Genomic DNA, 9,735 nt, shown 5'->3' with positions numbered 1-9,735 from the left:
GGGATATGTAGTCCGGGGTGATATGCAACAGTGTGTAGTGCGAGAGTCAATGAAAATGGAAAGGGTGACCTCTGATGGCTAGCAGACAGAAGTTCATGGACCGGATTCATGACAATATCGAAGGGCACATATTGGCTGCATCCGCAATTGCATACTTCCCAACTATATAGTAGGCGGAAAACAGTATGTGATGAAAAAAGTATGTCCGAATTCACAGTACTCATAATAGAGTATGCAGAAAAGTACCCGGATGACCGACTACTTCTGGTATGATTCTAAAGTGTGCATACGATGGACACTTAGTATCCCATGAGGCCACAGGAGAGGATTTATGAATGGCAGTGATGCGACGCCTGCATATGGCTCAAACTTCTGCTGTCACACAATCTATTTCTCTCAGTTATTTGCATAAAGACTCGATCCCACAAGCCTCAGCAACAGCTGGCTTGAATCCAGGTGTATCAAAACGCTAGATTAGGCACTCCATGCTTCTCTCTGTATCTTGAAATGAACCTTTGAGCCAGTAGGAGACTCAAGAGCTTCCAGGGATGGGTTTAAGCAGATGGGGGTGTTTACACGACACTGCTTTCAACTAAAAACATAAAACTTTTTGAACTTGAAACTTTTTGGCTTGAAAAATGTAAACATTTGAAAAAGGGTTTTTTAAAATGATACTGTTATTGTCTCTGTGTAAACTACACATTTGTGAAGACAGTGATGTCATGCACATGCACATTGCCTTTTTTAAGGCTTTAGAAATGCATAAGTGTGAAGGTGCGTAGTCTTTCTTTACAAAGTGACATGCGTAACACTAACACAAAGGAAAAACATTTCCATTTAAGTACAGTCGTTTTCGTGTAAACGTAACCCAAATGATTGAAAAGCCCGGCTGTAATGGTAGTCCACTGAGGCGAGTCAAACTGAACCCAAGTGCAAGTTTATTAATCAATGTAAAAGGAACAAACCAAAATGTGATACAAAACAGAAAAACAGACATGAACTAAATAGATCTTGACATGATTAGACTAGACTTGACTTGACTTGACAACATGGGACTCACCAACAGCGGTACAGTGAACAAAGCTAAACAAGAGACAATTGGAACATGAGGGGCCCTCCTGCAGCACTGGAGGGTTGATGTGTCAAAGTCATCCAAGGGGTAACACCTCGACTGCTGCCCACATGACACTCATTAAGACATGGCTGATGGCGTGCATGGTAGCCTGTAGCATTATTGATGAACCCAACGCACTTAATTGCCTCTGTGTGTCTCCTGCATATGGCTCAAACTTCTGCTGTCACACAATCTATTTCTCTCAGTTATTTGCATAAAGACTCGATCCCACAAGCCTCAGCAACAGCTGGCTTGAATCCAGGTGTATCAAAACGCTAGATTAGGCACTCCATGCTTCTCTCTGTATCTTGAAATGAACCTTTGAGCCAGTAGGAGACTCAAACTGTTTTTCTGTTCTTCATTTGCCAGGTCCTGTGAGTGAATTAATAAAGACTTAATTTCCTCGTTAGCTCAATCTGTTTAGCAAAAGGCTAATGGGCTTTCCCTGTGCAGTTGGGAGGCGCTTTTAGACAATATTCTAGGAAATGATTTGTTTGTCATTAAAATTTGCTGGGTTAAAATTTATTTCGCAAATTAATTACAATTACACAAAATGTCTACCTCACTTTTGGTAGGACACAAGTATGTATAAAAAACAATGAGAATATCAGGCCACATGTTATATCTGTAACGGGGCTGACGAGACGTGAGACGTGAGGATCCATCTGCAAGCTTTTATTTAAGAGATGTGGTCGTCACAGGCAGGGTCGAACAATGGCAAACAGGTATATGGCGGGCAAAACACAAGAATAGTCCTAGGGCTAGCGTAGGTCAACGATCGGCAGACAGAATCACAGGAGCGAGACTAGAGGGATAAATCCAGGAAAACAGGCAAAGATCAGGACACGAGAAAACAGACAAGGCAAGACTAAGATAAGGCTATGGACAAACTAGACAGGCTCCGTAGAGTAGCTATCGCTATGAGAGTGATAAACGCTATACAATACTCGGCAGAGGGAAGGGATCAGAGTGAGTGTTAAATAGTGAGTGAGTGATATGAAAGAGCTGTGTGCAATCAGTGCTGTGTGCAATCAGTGCAATGAATGATGGGATATGTAGTCCGGGGTGATATGCAACAGTGTGTAGTGCGAGAGTCAATGAAAATGGAAAGGGTGACCTCTGATGGCTAGCAGATGAAAGTTCATGGACCGGATTCATGACAATATCGAAGGGCACATATTGGCTGCGTCCGCAATTGCATACTTCCCAACTATATAGTAGGTGGAAAACAGTATGTGATGAAAAAAGTATGTCCGAATTCACAGTACTCATAATAGAGTATGCAGAAAAGTACCCGGATGACCGACTACTTCTGGTATGATTCTGAAGTGTGCATACGATGGACACTTAGTATCCCATGAGGCCACAGGAGAGGATTTATGAATGGCAGTGATGCGACGCAACTGATGCTGTAGGTCACGTGGCAATGATGACATGGTGAATGTAGTATGTCCAAATTACATTCATACTATATATAAACTACTCTCTTTTTTTGCGGTTGTGAAGTAGTTACTTATTCAGAAATGTACCCAATCATGAGAATAAGCGAATGCATACGCAGCCATGGTCATAGTTTGGTCTGTACTTTTGTTATGTTGACTTTTTAAAATTGTAGACTTGTCTGTTTTCCTGTTTCCCCCTCGTTTAGTCTGATTGTTTCTAGTCATGTCTAGTTAGTCTTGTTAACCCCTGTGTAAAGCCCTTGCGTTCCCTGTGTTCATTGTTCCTTTATGGATGTTCAGTCAGCAGTCTTAATTATGTTCCCTGTGTTCATTGTTGTCTAGTTTCTGATTTGTTTTGTATGTTTGTTGTTTTTATTTGAAATTATTATTATTTAATTTTTTTAAAGAAACACTCTGCACTTGGATTCTGCTGTCCCTTATCTTTGGGTTCAGCGGAGTGACACAGACTTTAGGAAATATATTTTCTTTCTTTCTTTTTTTTTTTTGGTAATTTTGTCCCCAAGGTCCACTTAGGGATAATGTTTGCCAATTTTTTGCACGTTCTTTCTGATACTTCCAGTTAAACAGATTTTGATAAGCTTTAAAGTCAAAATGAAACATAAGTTTGTTGCTTGTTAAGCTTGTTGATTGAATTTTGATATGTGGGCACTGCACGCAAAAATGAATGGCGATGTGATTGCGAGCTTCCAGGGATGGGTTTAAGCAGATGGGGGTGTTTACACGACACTGCTTTCAACTAAAAACATAAAACTTTTTGAACTTGAAACTTTTTGGCTTGAAAAATGTAAACATTTGAAAACGGGGTTTTTAAAATGATACTGTTATTGTCTCTGTTTAAACTACACATTTGTGAAGACAGTGATGTCATGCACATGCACATTGCTTTTTTTAAGGCTTTAGAAATGCATAAGTGTGAAGGTGCGTAGTCTTTCTTTACAAAGTGACATGCGTAACACTAACACAAAGGAAAAACATTTCCATTTAAGTACAGTCGTTTTCGTGTAAACGTAACCCAAATGATTGAAAAGCCCGGCTGTAATGGTAGTCCACTGAGGCGAGCCAAACTGAACCCAAGTGCAAGTTTATTAATCAATGTAAAAGGAACAAACCAAAACGTGATACAAAACAGAAAAACAGACATGAACTAAATAGATCTTGACATGATTAGACTAGACTTGACTTGACTTGACAACATGGGACTCACCAACAGCGGTACAGTGAACAAAGCTAAACAAGAGACAATTGGAACATGAGGGCTATATATACCAAATAAAAGGGGGTCACATGACAAACCAACCAATGAACACATGACACATACAGCAAAGGACCCAATAGGTGCGTTCAACTTGAAGCACGGCTACAGACGGCAGTCAACGAGAGTAGCCGCTTGCAGTCGGGGGCGGAGTTGAAAACGGAGCTGTCAAGCCAGACACTTTCTGCTCCCGTTAGTGACGCTCGCGTGGTGTTTGCATACTCTATTACAGATGAAGTGAATTGAATGCAGTATTTGTCAAATATACAGACGTTTCAGAAACGTTTTCATGAGCAACAGATATATACTGATTATATACTGCTTAATACATCGCCATCTGTTCAAGAATAAAGTTCAACGTAAATATATACTATTTAAAGACTAATAAAGTGGGGAAATATATGCTTTCATCAGTGTTTTATGATAAACGTGACTCAATATAACATTGCGACTACAGTAAAAAAAGCTTTTACTGTTCTAAAAACACAGATTTGTGGCATCTTTTTGGAATAATGAATAAACCCAAAATACACGTGATAGTTGTCATGCGGTGAATCTGGCCAATCGTGAAATGGCTGTCGTCATCAATGCTCCTGCAGCCGCTCTGGAGAAACTGCGGCGGCTGAGTCAGCTGGCTGCTCTCGAAACGCTCTCGCGGTGCTTTGATGCCACAGGTGACAGTGACGTAGCGTCGGCGCCGTCTCAAGTCGGACAAAATTACTAACCGGCATGCACTGCTTCAAGTCAGATTGCGATCGATCTGCGCAGTGCTGCATGAAGTCGAACGCAGCTAATGGGAACAAGACACATGCACAAAAAAACCACATGGCAAAATCACATGACAGAGTCAAAGCAAACACATGACAGGAACCAACAAAACTATCTAAATAATTTTACCTGAATAACAGAGATATTGTTTTAAATTACACATTGAACAGCAGCTTACGTTCCTTCTCTTTCTAGCTTGTACTTATTTGAACAATGTCCAAGAACTTGGTATTACAACCACTTCTTGTGTCTGTTTGCCTCTTTAAGAAGAATCGCTTTATGTATCCCCCAATTGTAAGTCGCTTTGGATAAAAGAGTCTGCTAAATGACTAAATGTAAATGTAAATGTAAATGAACAGCACATAAATCAAATCTGCCTAATGTTACAGAATGAAATGTCAGTCCAGGTAGTGGTATAGAACTGTACAATCTTTGGGGGTTTTCGATCTACTCCATCTATTGTTTTTTCATTGATCAGAATCCGATCTGGACTTAGTCTTTTACAAAAAAATCAGTTTTCTCAGCTTTTCTCTTTGTTTATTTTTTTTTGAAACTTCACATTCAGGTGTTGATTTAAAAAAACAAACAAACATGAAGCTAGAATTTGTATTTATTTATTGTTTTTTTTAATGTTTTGCTTTGTTTAAAAGCAGAGGCTTTGTTCTTTCTTTTATCATATTTCATTTTTGGATATTCATATAAAAATGTTCTGGGGTCCTTGAAATTTTGGGGAAATTATCAAAATAATGGTGGTGGCTATTGCTATTCATATATTGCACAAGTGATATAAACAAACAAACAGATACATAATTAAAGTATATGTCTATAATAAACATTACAGAACTGAATTCTTTATTGTTGGAAGTAGGAATTTCCCACGTCTGACTTTGAAAGCAAGTTCATGGTATTTATTTTGAAGGAATTTACCAAAAATATGTAATAATCTGAGACATTTTTAATAGGTATTTGAAACCAACATACATAAACGCTGCATGAGGAAATGCATATTTGTGACAAAAATTCATAATTACTGAGATCTGCCTTTGAAAGCTTCTGTTTAGTTGATTTTAAAGACTGGTCTATCAACCCTTGTCTGTCTCATTGGTGCTGTTTCTACTGTATTTATTTAGTAGCATTGGGATTCATTCATTCATTCATTAATTCATTCATTCATTTTTACATTTTGAGCCAGTAAGTATAAAATATATATATATATATAAATACATATATAAATAAAAATTCACAATGAGGCTAAATCTAAATGAACACAATTGAAATTAAATGAATATTGGGTTTTGTTCAGTGCAGTGCAAAGGTTTGAGGTTTTATTCCAAAACTTCATCATTCATACCATATTTTTGTTGCGCATGTACTTTTTATACATTTTTGAGTGCAAAGTCAAAACTTATACTCACTCATATCACAGCCTCCATCCACTTCATTACAAAACCTCATTTTACACTCATTGATTATGGAGAGGTTCATTTGAATGTTTGCCATGGTAACACAATGATATTTCTAGTTTCACTGTTTTTAGTCCATTCCCTCCCCTCACCTCGCTGTTCAAAAAGTTGCGATAAGATGTGACAGTGTTTCCGATCTCTCAGGGGCCTTTGAGCAGTGTACACGGCAGCGCTGTTATCTCCACGATATTTTGGTGGCGATATAACACAGAATCAATTATGAGTACACAGATATGGGAAAGGTGTAGTCTGTAAAAGATGCTACTTGACAGCCAGGATGATATGATGACAGTAAATAAGCCATGTACATTTCTTGGTCTATAAATACCAAGCCCTTGAGGAAATGGCTGCGTGTTTAGATAAAGAGTGGAAAACAGTGACAAAAAAAGCATTGGAATTTCAAATCAGGCTTGAAGGAAGAAGAACTATAATGATGACAATAATACAAATGACAAGTAGAATTACAATGATGGAGAGCATCCTTATTTTACATTCCAGATATGCATGAGCTGCGGGGGGTGTTATTGGATGAGTTCTGCTAAGCTAGCTGAATGAAAACATAGAAGTGTATGAATATGAATTATGCAATGTTGTAAAAGTATCTATCATCTTTTTTTTGTGGTGTGCTGACAGAAAAATGCGTTTCCGGGTGTTAAAAAAAGAACACAGAGTCTTGCAAGAACATTTGTCAGGTCAACTGATTCACACTTGACTGAGCAAAAATGTTACTTCAGCCATGATTTTGTACTATATAATTTAATGTCACTGATAGGCACTTTTTTACCAGTACTGTGGATCCAGGCTGGTTACAGCCAAAAAGAGAACACATTTTTGTTTTTACTTGACCCCTCACATGTTAATGCAAATAAATAGAGCGTCTATTTACATGATGTTCAGCCTGGAAACCAACTTAATAACTTGTGATGTGGAGAGTAAGGACAATGGATTTAGCTTTTGAAGAGACCAACTCAAATGATCACTTTTTCCATTGCATATAAGCTCAGACAGGCGTTTATTTTAAATAAATAAATGAATACACTAACTATAGTGGAGAAAATACTATACTTTTCATCTAACACTATGTGCCGTACACTTTGTTTACACTTACCTGTAGTCTAACCTTATTTTAATTAAGTGCAAATAACCTATGCCAAATTAATAATACTGGTCATGTAATCTTATGAGACACTTGTTTTGGTGAATTGCTGAAACACAAGGCAATACGAATCAGTAATGATTTGCTACAAATGACCATTTAACATTGAAAATCATATTGATATATTATGCATTACATATTTAGAATATAATGTTCCTGTAGCTCAAACACCAGCATGGTGCTAGCATTACCATGAGCATGGGTTCAATTCCCAGGGAATGCAGGGATAAGAATGTCTTCCAAATATAAAATTATATTTTTTATTAGAATTTGTATTATTGCCATTTTTTCCCTTTTCCCTGCTGCCCATGACCATATCAGAACCTGCATACATTTTAGCCCCATGATCCACAAGTTAAAAACCAGTGACAGTAATAATAAAATAAACAGGTCTTTTAAACCAAAAACAGGACTACGGTTAAGGTGCATCAGTAAAGTTGTTTTAAGACTCACTACCCACTGATCTTGATTTGATCTTAAAATCATACAAGAATCAGAAAAGCAGCAAAAATTCAGCACTACAATACATTTGAGGGATGATTAGACGAATCGACTTATATTTCACCACTACAGATGGACAGACAGATAGGACGGACAGATGGACATCCCAGTACATCCCAGGTTAAAGAGTTCAGCATGAGGATAGAGATGCTTTGTGCTGTAAAGTGAATGAAATGAGTTTTTAAAAGCTCTAGGATGAAGCTTCATGGAGAGAAAGGGTTATGTTTTTCACCATGGAATCCAATTTTGTCATCATTCTCATCTCTGATTCATCAGTTTGTTCAAGCCTTTGAAATCTTCCGGCTGGTGTTGTTCCTCCAGCTGGAAATGCCATAAAACTATGAAAAACAGGGGTCTGAGACCAATAGTGGCAAAGTTCCTGTTTTGTGTTTATATAAATACACCACAAGCCAGTAAGCAAAAGAGACGTCTTTCAAAAAACATTACATTAAATTATTCCAAAATGTTGCCCACAAGTGTATATATTTTTGACTTGCTTCCCCACACAAATATTTTTTCAAAATAAACTAAAAGGCTTAAATCTACAAGTACACATAACATATTACAAGACAAATGTGTGACTATTGGTGCTTTTCCACTGCGTGGTACGACTCGGCTTGATACGGCTCAGTACGGCACGGCACGGTTCGGCTCGGCACGATTTGCGTTTCCACTGCAGTTCAGTACCGCTTTAGAGTGGGTGGGATTATTCACATGTCATTATAGTTTTGCCGCCTCTACTACCACGACTCTTAAAAAAAAACGTTTTCATTCCGCGTCGCCCCATCAAGCTCTCTCTGGATCCACTCCTCTGCTATCAACGAGAGGAACGTCTGTTCTTCCGCAACAGACAACAAAACTTTTTGGTTGTTAAAAAAAGGTGCGCTCGTTCAAAACAGTTGCGTTCGATCCTTCGCTGGCTGTGCTGATTTAAATCTAGCGGTTCTGTTGTGTTTGTGCCGCAAGTTCAGTGACGCAGGTAGTGATGATTCTCTCCGGCCAATCCGTGATCAGCAGAGTTTACACGTCACGTTTGGTAACGGTACGGTTCACTTGGAATCCCAACCGAGGTGGTACTAAAAAAAGTACCAGGTACCCAGTGGAAAAAAACCCTAAAGTGAAGTGCAGTGGAAAAGCGCCATATGTGAGACTAGGTCACATTATACAACACTGTGAAGTAAGTCATGTTTGTCAGTGCATGATATAAAACAAACCTACGTCTCTGTGACACAGTGATAAAACTCTTGACACAGTAGTGTTCTTCTGTGCAAATTCATTGCGATGAAAATATTTTTGAGAGACACAAAAAGCTTTAATTTTCAGATATTCTGCAGACTGCAGATCCCCTGCTGTGATAATGTGTGCATTGCCTTTTAGTAAGATGTGCTGCATTGCTTCTTTTAAGTGTGCTCTCATTGGAGTTGAGGTGTGTACTGTATGTGTGTAGTGCACAGTGTCTTTGTGTGGACATTTCTCGTGTCCTTCCAGCAGAACAGTTGAGACCCTCTGCTCAGACCATTGCTCATACAGAAACATGTTTCTCTCAGCATGTTTTGCCCTTTGGCTTGCATTCAAGATTAATAGATAATTCTCCCTCGTTCCCGTCTCCAAAACACCAGGCTCCCCTCTGTAGAAGGTGGCTAACACTAACAGTGACAAATGGAAAAGGACACATATTAGCTTACTCTATGGGCTACACATCACCTTTTCAATAATTACTTCACCTCCTGGTGATCGTAGTCCTTCATTAGGACAAGAATAAAATCGATTGTTTGTTTTAAATGCATTAATGGTTTCCATCCTGTGAGTTAACAAAATATATATTGTGTGTTGGAGTGGTCCAGACGCTACAGTTGATTAACTTATTGCCTCCTTTTTTTTCCCTATGCAAATGATTGGTTGTGTAACGGGGCTGACGAGACATGAGAAGTGTGGATCCATCTGCAAGCTTTTATTTCAGAGACGTGGTCATACCAGACAGGGTCGAACAATGGCAAACAGGTATGTGGCGGGCAAAA

This window comes from Sinocyclocheilus grahami, unplaced genomic scaffold (genome assembly GCF_001515645.1).
Source record: "Sinocyclocheilus grahami isolate Dianchi unplaced genomic scaffold, SAMN03320097.WGS_v1.1 scaffold610.1, whole genome shotgun sequence".
Classification (NCBI taxonomy): domain Eukaryota; kingdom Metazoa; phylum Chordata; class Actinopteri; order Cypriniformes; family Cyprinidae; genus Sinocyclocheilus; species Sinocyclocheilus grahami.
This window is presented reverse-complemented; position numbering follows the sequence as displayed.